Here is a 22,530-nt window from a genome sequence, read left to right as displayed (position 1 = left end):
GCTATACGTTATTTCCATCTGGCGGGGAGAGGGCCGAGGAGGCTGAAGTTTCCCCTGTTGGTTTGGGCTGCAGGCCAGCAGTTTGCCTGATGGTGGAAGAATGTCTCCACCACTCGGGGTAATTAACTGGCTTGTGTTAATGCAAGGCCAGGGTGGCAGCATGGGCACGACTGTCCAGCCCACGTTCAGGGTCCCTGTGCCCTCTGAGGCCCGGGGGAGGTTGCTCCCAGCTCAGGGGCATCCTACAGCGGCTTCCCCCTTGGGGCCAGATTCCAAGCTGGGGACGAGGCAGGGGTGGGAGGACCAGGCTGGCTGGTGGGGAAGGCAGGCCATGACGTCAGTGTGGGGTCCCGGGTCCTCAGGCGGGTTGTCTGAGGAAAGGCCAGGCCTGTGGAGGTTGGCTAGTGTCTGGGCGGTGAGTTGACTGCCCCCTGCTGAGCTGAAGGCTGCCAGGCCCTGGGAAGAGGGCCCAGACGGGGGATGAAGTCAGGTCCTGGGGCCAGGGAGGGTCCTGCAGCAGCCGCCCTGCCATTGGGAACTGAGGCTTTGTCTTGGCTGTCCAGGGAACTGCCAGTTCCAAGGTTCTCACCGAGTAGGCCTCAGTGCCCTTGGCAGCAGGGGTCTCTCAGGTGGAGAGAGGAGGGCCCGAGTCCGTCAGTCTGAGGTGCAGGCGTGTGTGACCCCTGCAGAGCCAGGGATGAACTCTGGCCCAAGACATCCATCATCAGTTTGCTCATGACCTGCTGGCGCTTGAATTGGTTCCTGGGGTGTTCTGTTTTGGTTTCGGTTTGCTGTGGGGGAAGGCCCCCGTGCGGGCGCGTTGGAGCCTCTCTGAGCTGTGTTTGGAGGACACTCCCAGAGGGGAGGGGCCTGTTCTTCTTTTCCTGTTCCACTCTATTCCCCTCCAGTATTTTAAGCTCCGACAGGAAGACAGATCAAAGGCTGTCTGTGCCCATTCTATAGATAGAATAACTGAGGCACAGAAAAATTGAGGGGACGTGAGTCACCTGAAGTCAACAACACGACAGAACAGTTCTTGAGCCCCTGATTCCTATGCCTGTGGGCAGCAAGTAGCTGTAGAGATACTGAGGAAATCCCAGTGGGCCTCCTGGGGGAGGTGAGATTAGGTTCCTGCTGCAGGAGTCTCAGGAGCTGTGTTCTCTGAGAACAGGGCTGTGATGCCAACATAGACCTGACTCATGGTCCTCTTGGGTCTGGAGTCTTCAAAGCTTGTTCCCCTCAGGGGTGTCAGGCTCTGCCCTTGTGCCTGGTTGGCAGTGGCTGTCGCTAGCATAAAGGCCTGGGCCCTTCACCCCAGGTGCCCACACTGGTCTCCTTCCTGCACCGCTTGGCTTTCAGCCTTTGTCACAGTACCAGCCCCACCTCACCGCCCCCACCCAAGCTGCATTGTCAAAGGGGCCTGGCCCTAGGAACCCTAAGCACCTCAAGACCCAAAGGAAGGGCTCTCTGATGGTGGGATTGGAGACACCCACTGAGGAGAGAGAGAGATGTTTGTTTTGGGGCTTGCTCCAAAGGAAGGCGTGTCGGCTTTTCCATATAAGGTCAGGGCTGCTCAGAAGTAGACTTCTGGCTTAGGGACCCTCTGCCTTGTGTCACCAGCCCAGCTATATAGCCCTAAAGCAGCAGGAGGAGTGAGCCCCCATGTCTCTGGGTACCAGCCACTGACCAGGATGGCTGAAGAGGAGACCCCACACAAAAGGCAGTCAGCCTGTTATCAGACTCCCTGCTTCCCTTTGCCTCCCACCCCACATCCAGGACCCTGCCTAGGAGTGGAGGAGGGAGAGCCTTGACAAAGTGGGGCTTTTGTGGCAGGCCTGGAAAGTATTAGGCACCTCCTTCTCCTGAGGAGTCCCCGATGGCTGTTTGAGGGGGCTCAGGTAGCCTGAATCCCCAGAGCAGCCCGGTCTGGTACACTGATCCTCTGAGGGAGCTGCTGTCTCTAGAAGCAGGATTCTGCCCACTACCATGTACCGGCTGGGTGACTTCAAGTCCCTTGCTCCCTCTGGGCCTCAGCTCTCCTTTCTGTAAAATGGAGATAGTCTCGTGGCTGCTTGGAAACAGGGCCTGGAGTAGATGACCTCCCCAAGCCCCCTCCCAGATCTGGGCTCCGTGGCTGGGAGACTCCTTAGGGCCCTGGGTGTTGGGTAGACAGAGCCCTGAATGTGGCCTTCCCACTTCTCTGGGCTTTGTCTCTCCCCTTGATAGAAATAGCTGCTCAGCAGCAGATATGTACACGGGGACCTTGGAGTGCTGTGTCCACGGTGCAAACCCACACCGTCTGTTGCTGTCAGAAACAAGGAGGCCTCCTAGAGTGTACAACCCGCGTAACCAGAGAAACTAAGTGGGTGGAGGGGAGCAAGGAAGAGGGCCAACTGCAGATCCTTGGGAGGGTGGTTTCCCAGTTCAAGGAAGCTGGATGGCTGACGGCGGGGGAGGGGAAGTGTGTTGGGCATCCTGCAAGCTGGCTTTGGAAGGAGTGGGGAGTGAGGCTTTTGAACTCTGGAACAAAGACCCAATTGTGATGCCTTTGACCTTAGGACTTCGTGGGCGTGTTGAGGCATTTCCACTTAAATTGTTGGGGCAGTAGCCCCAGTTAGCACCACCCTGCCCCCTGGGGCCTTGCCTTGCCCGCTGGGAGCCAGGACTCTGCCTGTGTCCCCTTCTCGCTTGGCTGAAAGTCCCTCGAGTAGAATGTTCGAAGAGGGACCCAGCCATCTCTGGCTCTGCTTGCTCATCGGAGCCCTCTGGCAGGGACCACAGCCCCTGAGGGATTTGGAAGTGTGCTTGTGCCAATGCTCTGTAATCTCATTGGTCTAAAGAGAGATGTGTCTGATGAAAGGCAATTCAGAGTCAGTAAACAGTAAACACCAGGTCCAGGCCATGCACTTCACATGCATCATCTTACTGGCATCATGGAACGACCCCATGTGGTAGAAGGCACTCTAATCATTTTGTGGCTGAAGTAACAGGCTAAGAGGTTAAGTCATTTCCCTAAAGTCCCAACAGCTGAGATCTCTCCCTTCTACAGAGGAAGTGTGGGGAGGGTGAGAATGCGCGGATCCTGGGAGGGATCATCACTGAGCTGGTGATGCTGTGGGTCAGGGACAGACATGGGCTACCTGAGGGTGATGTATACCCAACACCAAGGACAAGCCTATTCTAGGGAATGTAAGTGGATAGACGTCAAAGACACCCACAGTGTCGGGACCTGAGTGGCTTCAGGGAAAGCATTTTTGATCAAACAGTGGGCCTGGGACCCAGCCAGAAAAGGACTCTTTTCCTTCGTTGATCAGGGACAAATCTAGCAGAAAGATTAGCAACTTTGTTAGCTTTGCCAACCATTTTTGTCTTGTCCTTGAAAACCCCTCCACCCTGACATAAACAACAATGCCTGAGATACCACCTTTGTAGGACATTCTTACACCTCAAAGACCACATTGGCTTTACCTTCCAGGAGGCAAAATCTGGTCTAACTTCTGGCCGAATGGTCATGGCAGGGTCCCAGTTGCTCTGATTTCTGTGTTAAGCAAAGCTGCTTCCAACTTTCCAGGATGGTTTCCTTCTCTCAGGGTTAGGAGCCAGGGGAGGATGTGGGGATATGAGTCAGCAGATGCTCATTCTTTTCCTGCCCCAGCTTTCCTTCTCTGAGTCTTTGCGTCTTTCCTGGCACTAGTGTGATAACCCTGGGAGATCTTATACTTCCTTGGAGGCACATAGCTATTGGACTAAGGTAAAAGCACTGTGCTGGGAAGAAGTTTTGAGCTCCTGGTCCATCCAGGTGAGAAATTGTACAGGTGAGAAAACTAAGCCTTGGGGAGTTTGAGAATCTTTAAGTCCCCTCCAAATTCAATGCTTTAGTCCCAACTGAGTTGTGAGCAGAGGACAGATACCCACTTAGACTTGCTCAAGAGTTTACCGAAAGGATTCAGGAAAATCTCACCAGAATCCCATGGGTGGGAAGTACATCAGCCGCACAAGGACTGGGAACCAGAAAGCTGGCAGGAGACAGCTACTCTTCTTGGGTACCATGTGGATTTAAAGTCCAGCTGTCATCTTCTCCTAACTGCAGACCAACCTTCCTTGTCTTCCTGTTCACTTGTAACAGTGGCCTGTTCACCTGCTGTTGGTTTGTTGAGATAACTGCCACCAACTGACAATGGTCTCTGGTTCTCTGAGTTCAAAATTTGAAGTTTGAATCTGATTAGTTTCTGGCCAGCCAATGGATGGGCAGACCTTAGATCAGGTGTCCAACCCTGGGCCAATCAGCTGTGTCCGGGAGAAGGGTCATGGGGTATAAACATGGCTACCTTGCCAACCTCTTCAGCAGTGGCTGCTGGAGCACAGGTTTTAAAGAGAGGAGGTATGGGGGGTAAGCTACCCCAAAACGTGTTGGCTGCATCTGTTTTACTTATTTAGCAGCTGTGTGTAGTGAAGAGAACAAAGAATCAGGAGTCTATTAGGTTTAAGATCTAATGCTACCCTAACTGTGTGATATAAGCAGGAATCCATTTCCTCATGAGTCTTAAGAGAATAGTGATATATCCTACATGGGCTTTTTTTTTTTCCTTCAATGAAATGTAGCTATTTATTATTTGACGAACATCTTTATCAAGAAGACAAACTAATAAGCTTTCCCCTCAGACTTGTGTGTCATAATGATTATTTTGTGTTGTCAAAGACGACACATTCTTCAGCCATGTATTTTGTGAGTTGGAATCTTCTTAACACTGAAGATGTATCTATTCTGTTACTTAAGTATTTCTTCATGAACATTGTTATAACTGGTTCTACACGGACTTTTTGTAAGTGAGAAATACACTGTATATACTCATCGTTTATTCACTCTTTCATTTATTTCTCAAGTCTTGAATACCTCTTTTGTCCCAGGCTCTATGCTGATTGGGTGCATACCCATACGATTCCTGCCTTTATGGAGTTTAAACTCTAATTAATGTGAGCATGCTGGGTACTTAATGGGTGGACTGTATTGTGAGACTGGGATAGCTCTGCAGATTTTCTGCTGTCTTTTTTTTTTTATATAAATACGTACCTATCAATAATTACTTTAAATGTATCTATTTATTTATTTATTTATTTATTTATTTATTTTTGGCTGTGTTGGGTCTTCGTTTCTGTGCGAGGGCTTTCTCTAGTTGCGGCAAGCGGGGGCCACTCTTCATCGCGGTGCGCGGGCCTCTCACTGTCGCGGCCTCTCTTGTTGCGGAGCACAGGCTCCAGACGCGCAGGCTCAGTAGTTGTGGCTCACGGGCCTAGTTGCTCCGCGTCATGTGGGATCTTCCCAGACCAGGGCTCGAACCGGTGTCCCCTGCATTAGCAGGCAGATTCTCAACCACTGCGCCACCAGGGAAGCCCCTCTGCTGTCTTAAATGGACTTCTCCTATATATCTTCTGTATCTTTTACTTAGATTCTCTGCTTACTAAGGAACCTGCTGATTGGTAATTCAGATTGCCAATCTGCTCTTGAAAAAACATGTCCCAATAAAGATAGGATAGGCTCTTTCTAGAAGAGCAGGTTTGTTGCAGTCTGCATTACAGATAAGTGAACTAACACTCTTAACTCTGTAACAGCTTTTTAAGTGTGTGGTTCCAGTGAGCCAGCCCCATTTAGATGTGGTGACTGGTCCCTGCGAGGTCCTGTCCCAACTGACAGAAAGGCTTGATCTGACACCCTTCTCTCTCTAAGTACAGCACATGTATGGTCCTGCAGTGTCAGGCTAATCAGCAATTCCAAAGTCCATTCTGGTCCAAGACTGTCTCTGGTGTGCGGTTGTTGCCCACTTCATGAAGCTGCCTGGAAGGGAAGGGGCCATCGAGTATAAATCTAGGAACAGAAGTGAGCATCCAAATCCAGCCTTGGGCCCCTCAGCCCAGCTTTAGTCACCTGGGCTGGAGATGGTTTTGAGAATGAGATTGCACGATAGCCTAGCAATTAAAAATATGGGTTCAACTTAGATAAGCCTGGTTTTAATATTGATTTGGCACTTACTAGTGGTGACCCTGGGAAGTTACTTGAATCCTCTAAGCATCAGTTTCCTTACCTGCAAAAAGGAGATAACTGTACCCACAGCTGTAGGGTTAGTATCAATATATGCTGGTTCAACAGGAATTCAATGCTCAGTGTGTGATAGTTGCTAGTAAGACTGCTGGACTGGGGCAGCTCTACCACAAACTGACTTTGGAACTCACCTCTGGTTAGATGCCCTCTTGTGTCCTCAGTTTCCCCATCTGGCTGGAAAATGGATTGCACTTCATGGTGTCTGAAGATCCTCTCAGCCCTGATGGTTTGTGAGGTGGGTAGGGCATGGAGGGAGCTTACTCCAGGGTAGTGACAGCAGGAGACCATGCTGGGGACCAGAGTCGCCCCCCTGGAGCCTTTGCTTGGCAGCTATCCTTGGGCCAGCCTGTGACAGAAAGAAGAGTTGGAGTCAGATTCCCCTTGGTGACCCAGGAGTAGACCTCGTGGGATCAGGAGCTTCATGCAAGGCTGGGAAGAGGAGAGGCCCACCTGTGATACCCTCATGCTGGCTGTCACTCAGTGGCTCTGTTGCATGGCACAAAACTGAAGTGCTGGGGGCAAGGGGACTAGCATAGTTGGGAAAGGCTGCCTGGAGGAGTTGGAGACATTGAGCTCGGCCTTGGAGAGAGGGGGGTTAGATAGGAGAGAGGGGAAGGAATTCCAGTTCCATGTGAGTGCAGTGCCAGGTGGAAGGCTGGGCCCACTGAGGCTAAGACAGGAAGGCAGGTGTGTGGTAGGTTGCCTCAGGAGGTGTGTCCTGGTGAAGAAAGCGGAAGTTGGGCAGCAGCGGATGGAGAGGAAGAATGGGGCCGTGGAAAATAGGTGAGCAGGAGAGGGATCTGAGAATAGTAGTATTTGAAGCAAGTGATCCTGGCTGTGGGGAGGAAGATGTCAGGAGAAGGTGTGTCCGGGACTGGCAATAGCTCTTCCCTCGAGCTAGATCTGCACGGACAGTTGTCAGGAAGACATCCAAGGGCTTGTCAGCACTGAGTGCCGCCAGCCACCTGCCTGGAGCCAGCTGCCAGGCGGCCGGGTGGGGCAGTGGGCCCCCAGGCACTCCCTCTGTCTCACCTCCACCTGTTCAGGTGGGGCGAGTGGAGTGGCCTGTCACACTGACCTCACATTGGCTGTATGGACCTATCGTGTCCCACAGCCTTTCCTTGAATAGACATTTCTGAACAAAAGATGTGGTTCCATGGTGACCTAGGAAATCCATCCAGCTGAAGTGCCAGAGTGACACCAGCTCATCCCAGCCTCAGCCCTGGAGCAAACGTGGCTGCCTCCCCTGTTTTGGGGGAGGGGGGCAAGCAAGGTTGCACTGAGTCCTTTCACAAGCATCTCAAATGCTGCTTCTCTGGGTTTGAACGCCAGGGGACCAGTTGAACCACACACTGCCCAGACCCCAGCAAGGCCAATCTTCAGGTGATCAGTCGTCACTAAGTCCATATTACTTGACTAAGTGCCAGGCTGATGCCCAGAGGTGACAGAAGCCAACAAAGTCCTACACTTATGGGGCTCACATGTGGTAGAGAAACAGCCGTATGTAAACAAGGAAGATAAGTCTAGATTTTGAAAAGTGCAATGCAGGAAATAAGCGGGCACTATGATAGAGATTAAGCAGAGGAAGGAGGTGATAGAGTGTGGCCGGGAAAGGCCTCTCTGGAGAGGTGCCAGTGAAGCTGAGACTGCTTGGAGCTTGGTGAATAGAGCAAGAACCAGAGGCTAGATGCTCTGGGGGAGAGGTGGTGAGGACAGAGAAGTAGGAGAGGCCACGTGGTACCAGGCCAGGGCGTGCTGTTCTAGGGGTAATGACCACCGCACACCAGGTGGGAGTCTTATAGTGTAGCGAACTGGTGACCCCACTCCCCTCCCCAGACATATCCTGGCCCAGGTGCCCCGGGAATGGGCAACACCAGAGACCCCTCCACCTGCCCCCAACACTCACTCACACACACACACACACACACACACACACACACACACAGGCTTTGTCCCCAGGAAAAGTGACAGACCTGCTGAAGTGCAGGGAAAAGATCTCTCCGCACATTTCCTGCACTCTTACATAACAGATTTCACCCTGGGACTGTAGTACTTTCTGGGGTATAATTTGTCAGGACCTCGGGGAATTTGGGTTGAAAAATTGCTACCCCTTGTTCTTTCCCCAGATCATCCCGCAGCTGTGTGATATTACACCCCTCAGCAGTTGGGTTTTCAGTAATCGCTCTGGTGGATATGGGGTTTGCCCCGGGTGACCGCCCTCATCTCTATCAGCATCTTTTCAGATTCCGTAACCTCATCCTCTGGGTTCCCGGGGCTGACCTGGACTCCCTGGCCTCATTGTGGGGGAACAGCCAGCGTGACTCAGTCGTGAAGCCTGGTGTTCACTGGGGTCTCCATCCTGGGAGCTGAGCTGTCGAATCCCAGGAAGTGGAGGGAAGCTTCTGGCTCATGTAACCCCGAACTTCATTTCTATCTATGTTTGGAATATGCTGCATGGAATTATTGGGGGGGGGGAGCGGTTGTTATTTCATTTAATTGTCTCAGCCCCAGCTCTACATTCCCTTCTAAGTCAGGGACCTCTTAGCCTCATGCTAAAATGCATCTGCCTGTGTAAGCTTTTATTGGACTGGATTGTGGAGAAGTGGCCCAGGCACCATGGGAGGTGATAGAAAGCCAGACTCAGAGAAGGAATCAGCCAGGGACTGGCCACAAAGTGAGTGAACCATGAGTGGGTTTCTGAGCCGGGTGTGCTGTGATAGCGGGGCCCTCTCTCCTGTTGTATCTGGCCCATTGGCATTGCCACTGGCCACCCTTGGATCACTGTGTCCCAGAACCTTGTGTTTTAAGGGATGTTCTAAGCCCAGTGGCCTGAAGCCTGCATGTCTATTCTCTGAAGACTCGTGCTAGGGGGATTATTGGGGAGGTCAAAGCCACCGGGGGAGCAAGTGCCTGCTTATGCCAGCTAGTAGGGGATTTGGCACATTTTTCAAGGTGACCTGTTTCTGAATCAGAATAGTTTGTTTTACAAGATATAAAACCATGTGGTTTCTACAACATCTTGGTAAGAGGAACAGCAGATGTTGGCATTCTCTCCTTTCCAGGCAGAAATTGAAACCCAGAGTGGTTAAGTGACCTGCCCAGAGGTTGCACAGCTGGGAGGTGGGGCATGGGCTTCCACACTATTTATCCAGTGCTGTTTGTACAGTGTTTGGAAATCTGTAATGCAGTCAGTGTTTGCATTTCTCTTCCTTGTGGATTTTACTTCTTTGAAAAGCCAAACCCCAGAGCGCTCTGCTGTGTGAATTCTCCAGGCCACAGAGAGCAGGAGAGCAGAGGTCAGTCCCGCTGAAGCCCCAGCTGGGGTAGGAGCCAGGCCAAGGGGTAGGGCAGAGGGAATATGAAAGGGAAGGGGAGTTCGCTAGCTCAGTTTCCTGCAGAAGAGTTGTGAGTGTTCCAGTGTTTGGCTCAGCCAGGTCCACAGGGCAGGGCTGCACTGGATGGGTGGATGGGTCAGGGGCACTTGGGATCTCACCAGAGATCCTCTCACCAGGACTGAGGGTGTGAGAGCAGAGCCTGGGCTGTGCCTGGGTCATGCCGGTCAGGACGCCTTCCCCTTTGTCCAAATAAATAAGGCCTGTCCTGGACCCGCCGCAAACCCCACAGGACCCAATGAAGAACTCCATTGAAGTAATCGCCCCTATCTTCCCATTGCTGGAGGTGACGATATTCTAGGGCTCTCTCTTACCTGCAGGGTAAAGGCCCAGATGCAGTGAGTCCATCCCATTCACAGCACACCTACCATGCGCAAGGCAGAAAGCACAGTGCTGCTGGGGCCAGATGGTATTACTGAGCGGGTGGGAGGGCAGGACCAGAAGACACAGTCTGCTCCCGGTGCCTTGGGCTTTCATGAATACTGTCAGGTCCAGAGATGGGGCAGTGGCTGGGTTGGGTGGTCAGGGAAGTCTTCTGGAGAAAGTAGGCCTTGAACAAGGATCTGAAGGAGGAAAGTGCTCCAAGCTAAGTGAATGACATGTGCAAAGGTGTGGCATGGCACAGATGAGGGGGATCCAGCCAGGTGCCGGGGCTGCCTGAGAGGAGACGTTCCCCTAGTGATAAACAGGCCGGAGGGGCGCCTTGAGCGCCTGAAATGTCAGGGGCAGGAGACAAGCTGCAGGAGACATTTCTGACCATCTGCCAGAACCCCCCTTTGATAGAGGAGGAATGGGGGCCTGAAGTCACTTGCCCAGTGTCCCACAGAGTTTGTGGCAGGGCTGCCACAGGGCTGCCACCATTGGTGCAGAGGTGCCGTCTCTGAGGCATGCTGGTATCTCCTTTGAGGCCGCACTGCCCGCCCAGGGCTGGGTGCACCCCATCTCCCCTGACTGACTGAGGCCCAGTCCCCCAGGTGAGGGGTGGAGGTGAGCTGGCTCTTCAGCTCCCCACCTTGGGCCCCTCAGCCTGCTGCTACAGCTGGAGCCTGGACGCAGAGAGCAGAGGCAGACCCAAGAGAGAGCCGCTCCCTGTGTGTCCTCCCCCATCCCCTGCGCTCAGACAGGCTCGTTTTTCAGACAAGGTGCCTTCCCCCACAGTGAGGTCATCTTCAGACACCCCAACTTGAACACAGACTCCCCCTTTCAGCAACGCCACTTCTCGGGGCTTAAGTGGGGCTATCCCACTGGCTAGCTGTCCCCCCACCAGTCCAAAGCACTGCCTTCTCCACCTCTTACGTTCCTCCCTCCCCCCCGAGGAAGGCGGTGGGGTCGCTGTGGAGGTTGGCCAGGCCTCCAGGCCTGGTGTTTCTGGACACTCTGTCTTCTCTTGTTTGTTTTCTGTACTTCTAACTGGTGCCCTCACAAAGCCCTGGCCTCCTCTCCGCTCAGCGTGCTCACCGTCTTTTGACTGAGGCAGAATTCTGCGCTGCTGCCATCAGGATGCACCCGCAGCAAGGCCTGGGATCTTGGCCCTGCCCCAGTGCCTGCAGTGTTGGCTATAGGCTTCTCCGTAGCCTGGCCAAGTGACCTCCTTGTGCCCTTTCTGCCAGTTCCAGCCACCTACTTCTTGCTCAAGGCATTGGGTCAATGGGTTGCCACTTGGCACCGTGCTCGGGGTGCCATCTGAATGGGCAGAGTGGCCGTGTGCCCTCGTGGGAGGAATGACAAGCTTTGCATGAGAGGATCTCAGTCAATCTAGGTTCCAAGCTCAGCCACCCACTAACCAGTGGTGGCTTGATCTCAGGCAAGTCTCTTTACCTCCTGATCATCAACTTTCCTCACCTGTAGAAGGGAGGTGTGATTCGGAGTGAAGACAGTGGCCACGGCTGCTTTCCAGATACCAAGCTCTGCCATTCCCCTGACCATCATGCTTTTATCAAGCCAGGCAAGGAGCAGGCCTTTCATCTCCATAGTTCCAGAACTCCTAAGATCCCCTCTAACCCCTGGGGCTCCAAGAAAAAGCCAGTTTCAGCTTAGAGGGAGCAGACAAGGGGAATCTGACCATGCTGACAACTTTCAGCCAGCTCTCCAAGCAGCCAAATGGGTCACTGGCTACAAACATCCCTAGGTTTGTAATGATCACAGGGCCTGTGGGCTCCTGGACACCTTTGGAATGGGCTTTGTGAGGCCAGATGCTCCACAGATTAAATTTCCAGGGAGGGAACAGCTGAGAAATAGTCTTGAGCTTTGCTAAGCCACTTCTGTGCTATGACAGCAAAAAGGGGTGTGTGTGTGTGTGTGTGTGTGTGTGTGTGTGTGTGTGTGTGTGTGTGTGTGTGTGTGTGTGTGTGTGTGTGTGTGCGTGTGTGTGTGTGCGTGTGTGTGTGTGCGCGTGTGTGTGCGCGCGCGCGCGCGCTCCACTAATAAAAGGGAGGGGATAGGCAAAAGTGGGCGATTGTCCAATCCTGAGCCTTCCTCTCTCCTTCAATTTGCATCAGCCAGTGGGACAGCTGGTGCTGCTGTGTTTTCCAGGATGGTGCTGGTAACAGAAGGAATATGATTAGTGTTGTGGAATTTTATGGTAGGGATTGGGGGTGGCTTTTTTTTTCCCTCCCTTTAAAATAAAGTGATGTTTTGAAGAGTTGCCCTGGAGAACTGCTGAAAGCAGAGAGGCTGACAGATGTTTTTTGGTCATGTCAGACGAGGACAAGATTATTCAAGTGAGCGAGGGGTGTCTCTCCCCGTCAGCCGTGCTGTGGGGTTCCAGGGCTGTTCTGCCAGAAAGCGAGCAAGGGGCCGTAATCACAAACAGGCCAGGATCAGTTACAACCAGAAGTATTACTTTGGACTCTTGGCTTTGATGGGGAAGAATGCAGTTTTCCTTGCCCCTCCTCCCCCGTCCTTCTCAAGTTAGACAAGGTCTGTGAAAGCAATCACTCTGGGACTTAAAAAAAGGCCAAAATTCAAGCCAGCGCAGGGTCCCGAAGGCCCAGCATAGGAGAGTTCCACCAACATCCACTCATTTGGGGGCAGGGGTTTGCCCGGCCCGTTTGCTGTTCCTCTCGAAGTGAACTGGGGAAGCCCATTTTCCCTGAGTCTTTTTCGTCTACCTGGGGCAACCTCACCTCCGTCTTGCCCGCCAACCAAGCGTCTTGACCCTTCTGCATATTTAAGCTGGCATTTTCTGCATGTCTGCCATGTACTTAGCACAGTGGGGTGGGGATATAATGAAAATGGCTTAGCATATTGGAGCAGACCCTGACCAGCCTGTAAAGATAACAAAATAATGGGACTCTCACCCCTCCTAGCCCCAACCCAGCCCTGGGAGGCCTGCTTCTTATCCCCTTCCCCTTGCCTCGACCAGCACCTCCTCAGCAAGCATCAGATCAACTCCTTCACACTTGGGTGTACATAATACTGCTCCTGGAGTATTGACACTGTGAGGGGCATGCTTCCCCCTAGCCTTGGTAATGGGAGCAAAACCAGAGGTGGTGAATGCCTGGACCTCCTTGCCCAACAGAGCCAGATTGTAACTGACTGTTCTTTGGAGGACAGAGAGGAAGCTGACCTCTTCATCGGGGCTTTGCACAGGGGGATGGAGCATCCAGGGCTGCTGCCGCAGTGCCTCCCTGATGAGTGCTTCACCCCGTTCTTCTGCTTCCACGCCAGCCCTGTGTCCCAGTCCTCACTGCACAGCTGACACAAACTCGCCTCCTTGGACTTAAAAAGCCTCCACTTTTGGTGGGGCCAGAGAGTCTTGCTGGTGCTGATGTGGCAGCTGGGAGGAGGACTCTAGCCTGCCCTCCATGCCCTGACCTCTTAGCCCCTTAGGGGCCTAGATGGCGTCAGAGCCAGGTTTGGTAGGAACTCTGATCCAGAGACCAGGACAGAGAGAGGGGCTGGAGACATCCACATCCTAGGCTAAGGGGCAGGCCAGGGTCGGGGAACAGGAGCTGATGACCATATTGCTCACTTCCTGGGAAGTGAAGTTAGAGCCTGCCATCGCTGAGGGATGGGACTCAGCTGCGGTGTGTTGGGCCTGTCACTGCAAAGGCATATTTAAAGGGGGGAACTCTTCAAGGCCCACCTCGATCCCCAGACATCTGTTATCTTATTCCACCCAGGCCTCCCCACCTTAGAACCACTTCTAGAACAGAGTCTCTCCTCCAAGGGCCCTGTGGTGGTGGGATGACCCCATGGAGGCCAGGAGATGGGGTTCTGGAGGGCAGGCTAGGTCAGTGACTTCCCAGCTTCCTACCCTCTCTCTCTGCCATCCGGTACCAGGATCTTCCTGCTGACCCTGGTGTGGTGTTGATCACTGGCTGGCCCTCATTCAGAGTGGAGAAAACCAAACCATGCGATTAAGTGAGTGTGTAGTCAGGGGCTAGAAATGAGGCACTCATTCATTCCCCAACTTTTATCTCCTGCTATGCGCCAGACATCGAGGCACAGGGATGAGCAAGGACGGCTTGATCCCCATGTCATGGAGCCTTCAGTCTCATGGGGAAGGAGGGGACTGCGATTGCTGGTGTGCCAGAAGGCGGGGTGATGACTCTGCAGACCCTTCCCCTTTGAGTGCTGGGGGCAGGGTCACCAGAGATTGACAGGGCAAAGGTGGAAGGAGCTCCTTGATTGGTGTCCATGGGTGTCAGTCACTCCTGCCTGACCAATCATTGTAACTGTGGTGAGACTAGAATGAGACACCTGGCCACAGGCAGTCTCTGGGGCAACTGGACCAGGGGTGTGACCTTTTCTCCTTGGATTGGGGTAGGAGCTGTATTAGACCACATCTTAGGAACTAAGAAGACAAGATGTTGCCCAGAGGCAGGAGAAGCCCAGCGAGAGAACCTTCCTAAATCATACAAACCCAGCTGGGCTCCAGGATGGTCATCCCAGGCCCAGGGTATTCCGGCCTCAGCTTAACCCATTTGCTGCTTTCTGGATACCACTGATAGCAGAAACTCTGGGAAAGGCAAGAAAGGGATTGTTGAAGCCCCTCCTATATATCACACGGTGAGCCAAACACCTCTGTGCTGTAATCACCGCCCCTGCCCTGTAAAGCACAGGTAGCATGACTTCCATTTTACAGGTGGGAAGTTGGGGCCCAGAGAGTTAAGGTAGTTTGCCAGCGTCTTCCCCGCACACTCTGCTGCCTCTTGGTGAATCCTCTTTGGTTCCCTAGGACAGAAGCACCATGGTGGGAGAAGCTGTTTCTTCTGTGTAGCTTTTTCCCCACCCACCCTCTGGGGCTTGGAGGCAGCAGGGCTCTGGGGCTGCTTTTTCTGGAGGTCCCTCCATGAGTTGCACGCACCATGGAGGAGGGCTTCGTGTTCCCTGTATGAGACACCGTGGCTCCAAGAGTCCCAGTGGAGGTCTGCAGCCGGCCCATTAGGCTGCTTTGAGTGGGCTTGGGGAGGGGCCGTTAGTGCATAGAATCCCTCTGCATTCTTCCAGAAGCCTCACCCAGGGCATGGGCTTGTCCCTGGTGCTTGGCCTGTGGGACCTCCCTGAGCTTTGCTTTTCCATTCCTGTGAGGGGAGAGGCCCAAATGAAAATGGCCCAGTCAGGTGTGAGCAGACTGTGAGAGCTCATGGGTGGCACCATTAGCTTACTGGGTGATCTTGGGCGAGTTAGGCAACAAGCAACAGAAGTATCCCGGTCTCAGGTTCCTGTGGGCAAATCCCTCCAGGTGAGCTGAGGGTGCTGTGAATCAGAGGTACCTCCCCAATTTAGGGGACCGGAGGAGGGAACACTGCCCAGGGGCTGAAGAGCTGTGCTGGACTCTAGCCCGGCAGAAGGCCCCGGGGCCAGAGGAATGGGAGCTGTAGAGCAGATGCCCAGCGCTGACCCCAGGGGCTGGAATCAGAGATAACTGAGGCCAAGGGAAGCAGGAGGGACTGTGGTGTGGATGGAGAAGCCAGGCAAGGTGGAGGAAGCCTTGTGCCCATCTGTCATTGCGTTTCGTGTTCAACAGCTGCTCATTGAGTCTTCTTTGTCAAACACTGAGCCGGGCAAGAGCTCAACAGGATGCCAAGATGAGCAAGACTTGGCCTTTGTCCTCAAAGAGCTCTTGGTCTAGCTGGGGTGACAGCCAACCCAAACCTAAGGTCAGGGTGTCAGGGGAACATAAGGGCACGAGAGCAGAAGGGCAGTTCATGGGGAGACACAGGAACTTCGCAAAGGTGATGGTTTTGAAAGATGAGGCCCGGGCACAGTGATGGATCAGAAAGACCAACATATTTCGGGCTTCTGGGCTCTGCTGGGTGTGCACAAAAAAGCAAGATAGAGGGCGTGTTGTTTGTTTGTTTGTTTTTTAAAGAAAACACTAGTACAGGTGCTACTCAGACTGTTTAATTGCATGCCTGCTGCTTTATAATGCCTGAGGTTTGGGAAACACAGTTACAGGACCCCAGGCGGGACACTCCCGGGTACCATTCTTCTCCCACAGTCTCCTAGGGTGACACCAATGGCTCCCAAATCCCAACTGGGAAGGAAGCCTGGAAAAGCATCAGCATTCATGGTGGCTGCTCCCCACACCACGCGGAGGAATCCACGTTGTCAGAGAGCTGTTGACGTCGGGCGGTGCAGGTTTTTGCAAGACCTCTATTTAAAATTCCCCAGAAATTAAAGGAGGAGGGTTTGGAGGGAGGAATGCCCTAGACAAATTGCGGAGTGGGTTTGTCTTGTTTATGGACATGGTCTTTAAAGTTGCAATTGCCCCTGTTTATTTTTGTGCCAATTGAAGAGGGGCTGAACTCAGCTAGAAGGGAGGGGACGGTTGTCAGTCTAAGGCTTTTAGTTGAAACCACCTCAATTCTGGGACCAAGAAGCCTCCGTTTTTAGCAAAGAGAGAAAAGGGGAAAAGTATACAAACTCATCCATGTGTACTTCTTAGGCACTGGAGTAAGCTAGTTAAAAAGATAAGGATAACCCCTTATATTTCAAATGACTGGTAACAGCTACAGAGGGTTCCCTCAGCTCTTTTCTCCAGACTGGATATACTCATATAAGACACCAGAAACGTTGCTAGGGGGCCCCCATTGTTTTCTTTTCTTTTCTTTTCTTTTCAATTTATTTAATTATTTATTTATTTATGGCTGTGTTGGGTCTTCGTTTCTGTGCGAGGGCTTTCTCCAGTTGTGGCGAGCGGGGGCCACTCTTCATCGCGGTGCGCGGGCCTCTCACCGTCGCGGCCTCTCTTGTTGTGGAGCACAGGCTCCAGACGCGCAGGCTCGGTAGTTGTGGCTCACGGGCCCAGTTGCTCCGTGGCATGTGGGATCTTCCCAGACCAGGGCTCGAACCCGTGTCCCCTGCATTGGCAGGCAGACTCTCAACCACTGCGCCACCAGGGAAGCCCCCCATTCTTTTCTTTTTGATTTCTCAGCACAACCCTGGTAAGTACATGCTACTTAATATCCTCATCTCACTAGGGAGGATACTTCATCCTCTTTTGTCAGGCATTTTGGATGACCAAGTATTGTTCTAGCTCAAAATCGGTTTCCTGAAAAGGTCACCCGCACAACACTGTGGTACACAGGGTGCTTTTAGATGGTACAGAGAGGCAGTATTAAACATTTCCGCAACACACGGTGAAAAAAAACTTTGTCCTGTCCTGTTTCAGTTCTCTTCCAAGCCTGATTTATCTCCGCCTGGTGGTCGACTCTCTCTGACCGCTCTCTAATAAATCTCCCTCTGTAACAAAAAGGAAGCAGGCTACAGACGTAGCCTCTTCGGTCACAGCACAGCTCGAATTTACTCTGTTGCTTTGTTCTCTGTAATTTTATGGTTGGGGCTGGTGGTCCTAATTGTTTATTCACGATGGCGATCCGAAGTTTCCTAAACAAATTATTTTCTTGAAGTTAAAAAGCAAAGGGAGATTGCTTTAAACATATATTTACTATGTGAACCACAGTATATGTAGTTCAAGGATATGGCAAAAGTCATCCATGGTGTGGAAATATCTGAGGTTTCAGAAATGCTGATCCAAAGTCACTCTCTCTCGGCAGAGCCCTCGGGTGGGATCTCGTGCCAGAAAACTCTGCAGCCAGGGTGCCCCTGCCTCGCCCTGCTGTGTGGGCTCGGAGAGGGTGAGGGAGAGGCTACCTAGAGACGGGGGGCAGAAATCACCCGTTAGCCCCTTCCTGGGGGAGCATGGCAAGAGGGGGAAAGGCCATGCCCACGACTCTCCTGAGAACTGGGTCTGCTTTGTGGACACTGGCCAAGTGGAGGAGAAGCAGGTGAGGGACTGGTTCCCCGGCTCACTGGTCAGATGGAAATTCAGGGAACCTAACAGAGAGAGTAGGCGGTGCTGGTGTCTTTCTGCGAAGGTAGCAACAGCTGGAGTCGTTTTTAAGCTGAGCCGAGTGGCTGCTGTACTGGGAGCCAGACACGGGTGCCCGTCCCAGCCCTGCTCCGTTTTAGCCAGCACCTGGGTAAGTCACCCAGTCCGGGTGCTTCCTAACGCAGCCTAAGATTTCGCCGGCTTATGGTCCACCCCCCCAAACTCCAGGAACTTTCTCATCCTTGCTGCCAAGTAGGGTGACCCATGCAACCCAAATGCCTGAGACACTCCCAGCTGGCACCTAGTATTTTGGCATAAATATGAATAACGCCCCCATAGACTCCAAAAAGTTTAGACAGTGAAGTATAACACTGCTGTCCTGAGCCATGTCCTTTTGTCTCTCTGTTTACTCCTTTTCTCTTGTCAGATTTGACCTGTCATTACCATCTGTTCAGATCTTTTTTTTTTTTTTGGCTCCTGATCCTGGCACAGCTTTTACTAAATGAGATGGTGCGGCCAACACAGCTTCCGTCCTTGTACTATGTCTGATTAAAACATCCAACGGCACAGGTTCCCAGTGGGTGTAACCAGTGAGTTGTCACGCCCTCTTTGGATGTGACCTCTGTGGTTGGCCATCAGCTGCGAATCTATTGCTGCAGCCCTGCAGCCCCCAGAAGGATCCTGAGAGCCCCAAGGTCCAGGTGGCTCAGCTGTGACACATCCCAGACCCGCCGGGCCAGCAGTTCCTGTCTTACCAGAATCCCACATGGTCTGGCCCCCTTCCTTCCTATTGTCTCTACTCAGGGCTGCCTTGGTCATGCTCAGAACCGCTTTCCGGGCTCTCCAGCCACCCCTCAGGGAACCCAGGTTTCCCTTCATCAGGACCCATATTGAGGTCACCTCTACTCTGGAATCTACCTTCTGCTTTGAAAGTTGGGACTGTGGCCCATTCTGCATCCTCTGGCCTCGCTCCCACCTCCGCGTCTTTCAGGGCTGCTTACGGTGGCCTGGCAGGCTCTCGGTCAAGTGCTCTCTGGCCTTTTCTCACGCCAGCTAGTGAGAGCTCGCGGAGGGCAGCTGTCCGTGCCACCTCCATCTCCGCCTTGCGGCCATTTGCCCGCCACCCTCCCGGTCAGTGCCCTCCAGTGTGAGCCCCTGACTCCAGAGGGGAAACGCTGAGCTCCGGACAGGTGCCCCGCAGGCCGCCTTCCCCACAGAGCCACACAGTCTGCGCCCGCACTCAGTCTCTTCCAACTTCCCTCTTTCTTACTCTCCCTCTTGCCTGGAACACCAGGGGAAACACCCTTTTGTTGCCCTGAACATTTTTTCAGGGATCCACATGTGAGACTTTAACCTTCCTGTGATTCTGAGAGGTCCACACCTCCCTTCTCTGTTTTTCTCGCTGCCGCCCCTCCCTCCGTCTGAATGCCTCACTCACCCTGCAGAGCCACGTCTCGCCCACCGTTTGCATCCTTTACAATCATGGCAGAAAATACCTTTTTGCAATCCTACCCTCCTGAGCCACCTTCTGTTCAGGGTAGTTGGAGGACAGTGACATTGAAGGTGGTTGCCCCTCTCACTGTCATCTGGAAGAATCCCCACCGTGAAGCATAGTGAGCATTACTGGTTAGGGCTGCATGTACTCCCATTACCTGCCTATCCTGTTCCTCCCGCCAGATTGCCGTCTCCCCTCCTTCCTTCCCTCCAGATTTAATCTGAGGTTCAGTTCAGGTCTCCTCTCTTCTAAGAGTTCTTCCCTGACTACTCAGTTTCATCTCTGATGTCTGCAGTTTCCTCAAATGTTGCATCAACAATCACTGTGTCTATGGCATGAGGCTGCCTGGGTCGCCCTGTCCCCGCCCCCAACCCCAACCTGTGCCAAGCACAGAACCAGATCTTCAGTAGAGACCTTCTAAGGTCAAGGCCAAGTAACAGTGACACCAAGAGGCTTTCTCTCCAAGAAACTCCAGACACCTAAGACCACCTGCCTCCCTGCCCAACCCTGACACCAGTCATTGAGAGGCATTGAGGTCTTGGTTCCTTCTTTAAAATTCGCTGTGGTTTGCACTTAAACTTTAGTGATAGCTCTTTGGTGCGCCTTGCTAGGAACCAGGCACTATTCCGAACCCTTTTCATGGATTTACTCATCCACCAATACAGTGAGATGTAGGCATACTATAGGTCCGTTTTACAGTCGAGGAAATTGAGGCGATTTCTCAAAATCATGCAGCTCTAGTAAGCAGCAGAGCTGGGATTTAAACCCAGGCAACCTCACTCTAGAGCCCTTGCTTAAAGACATGATTCTCCTCTACCCATCGTTTTCGCATGTGCCCCCTCTCTGCCTTCTGCTGGGTGCCTCGCTCATGACCTTGGCCTGCCCAGACCCAGCGCTGGACTTCTGGGCTCATCCAGTGCGGTGGGCAGGCTAGAGCAGGGTTGGGGGAGGAGTGGCAGCGGCCCAGTTCTTGCTGTCTTCTTGCCACGGATCTACAGAGCCTTCCAAACTGTGACGTAACAGCCTGTGCTAATGGTCTTGGAATTCAGGCCTCAGGCGCCCAGGGAAGGTTCTGGGGCCCTGGTGGCCTGAGAGCCCCATCTGGGGGAAGGGGAGGCTGTGGGCAACAGAGAGGAGGGTAGGGGCCAGAGGTGGGACCAGAGGAATGGGTCAGGCAGGAAGGCAGGGGCTGTGGAGGTACTTTGAGAGGGGCTAGGGGAGCCTCTCCGAGGAGGCGGGTGACTAGGAGGGACTGTCACCCGCTCCTGTTTGCTTTGGACTGTAGAGGCCACGTGCTGTGAGCTGGAGTGTGTCTTGGCAAGAGGCCGCAGTGACAGAGCCTTCTGACCAGGGGAGGCCTGGCCCAGGGTGGCCTCCTTTCATTGTTCTTAAAGGCACAGCATGCCGTGGACGGCCTGCATTTCCCACATCTCTGGCCGCTCTCAGGTAGAAGCCTCAGATCTGCCCCAAGGTTATGGGAAGGGGATCAGGGCAGAAGCGGTCCCTTAAGGCTCAGCCTTGTGCCAGGTGTAGTGTGGCCAGGTGGGCAGGGCTGGTGACATGTGCCTGGCCAGGCCCCCTTCAGCCCCCTTCGTCCTCAGCATCTCCCCTCCGTCCACCATTCGGTGCCCCCAAATTCTTCATCCCCTTCTCCAAACCACTCCAAGGAAAGGACACGAGAATGCCTGGACATTTCACTCTCACGAAGGGGCCAAAGCCTGAGCCAAGCGTACACGGAGAATGGGGGCAGGTATTCGAGGCCTGGGACTGTGCCTCTGCTCCTGGCTCCATCACCCCTTGCCCGCCCGCACACGGAAGCCCTCGCATAGGCCTGGGCATACAGTAGCATTGCACACACAGATACCCTGGGTCAGACCATGTGAAGGACCAGGCGGGGAAGAAAAGGCAGGCTCGGAGGTTACCTCAAGGCTGCTGTGTTCCAAACTCCGCCCAGTCTGTCTCATCCTGCCCGATATCCTCTGGGTGGGCGCCCAGGGCTAGTGGGAGGCAGCCCCGCCTTCTCGCTGGCCCCAGCGCCAGTGCACAGGTTGTGTCTGCGCCCATCTTGGGTGCCGTGCAGGGGGAGATAGAGGAGGAGAGCCTGCGTCCTGACTGTGGGTTGTTCTCTGCAGCATCCCGATGCCTAGAACAGGGCTTGGCACATGCCAGGTGCTCAGTAAAGGTTGGTTGTTGAGTACACCATGTGTCTTCAATGCACCAGCCCAAGTGCACAACAGGATGCCAGGCAACCCTATGGGCAGCTCATACTATTTTTTAATTAATTAATTAATTAATTTTTTTCTTTTTGGCTGTGTTGGGTCTTCGTTTCTATGCGAGGGCTTTCTCTAGTTGCGGCGAGCGGGGGCCACTCTTCATCGCAGTGTGCGGGCCTCTCACTATCGCGGCCTCTCTCGTTGCGGAGCACAGGCTCCAGACGTGCAGGCTCAGTAGTTGTGGCTCACGGGCCTAGTTGCTCCGCGGCATGTGAGATCTTCCTGGACCAGGACTCGAACCCGTGTCCCCTGCATTGGCAGGCAGATTCTCAACCACTGCGCCACCAGGGAAGCCCCCAGCTTATGCTGTTGTGCTAGGGAGGTCAGACCTGTTCCTGGTCACCAGTGAGTACGTGGTGAAGCCAGGATCCAAACTGAGGTCTATCTTGGAAGAGGGGCTAAGAGGTGCCTGCGGGCTGAGTCCTGGGGTGAGCAGGGTGGGGAGACCTCATGGAGGACAGCACCTCGAAGGACAGGGGGAGTTTCAGAGGGAGAGGGAGGAGCAGGGTCCCCCTCCCCCACCAGCTGTCTTGTTCTAGTCTGAGCCGTGACCTCAGAAGACTTTATTAACATGCTGATTGCATGCAGCTGGCCTCCTCTGGCCCTAATGAGCTCATTATCCACTCTCATTAAGGAGGCCATTGTGGCCTGGTCACCCTGGGGACAGCAGTGGCCTGGGAGTGCCCCTCGCTTCCTGCCACCCTTGGCCAGGCTCAGCCCCCTTCTAGAGAGGCTAAGGCCCCCAGTCCCTCTCCCAAGTCCTCCCATCCCCTCCCTCTGTCTCCATCTCTGACTCCCTCCGTGCGCGCGCGCGCGCGTGCGTGCGTGTGTGTGTATGTGTATCCGTGCCTCACTCTGTTTCTAGCTCCACCCTTTCCACCCCAGTGTCAGCACTGGGAAGCCCCAGTTAGAGTCAGTTTGAAAGGGCTTTGAAATTGGCCAAACAGCTAAAGACTGTGCTCAGCCTGGACAGAGGGAGACCCTGCCTTCTG

At 53.5% G+C, this 22,530-nt stretch overlaps 1 protein-coding gene across 4 annotated transcripts in view; it reads left to right on the top strand.

The window, feature by feature from the left end:
• SH3PXD2A (SH3 and PX domains 2A) overlaps positions 1-22,530 on the top strand; it is a 246,525-nt gene that overhangs the window by 187,838 nt on the left and 36,157 nt on the right. The window lies entirely within an intron of this gene.

The sequence above is a fragment of the Eschrichtius robustus genome, chromosome 7 (assembly GCF_028021215.1).
Source record: "Eschrichtius robustus isolate mEscRob2 chromosome 7, mEscRob2.pri, whole genome shotgun sequence".
Taxonomy (NCBI): Eukaryota; Metazoa; Chordata; class Mammalia; order Artiodactyla; family Eschrichtiidae; genus Eschrichtius; species Eschrichtius robustus.
This window is presented reverse-complemented; position numbering and strand designations above follow the sequence as displayed.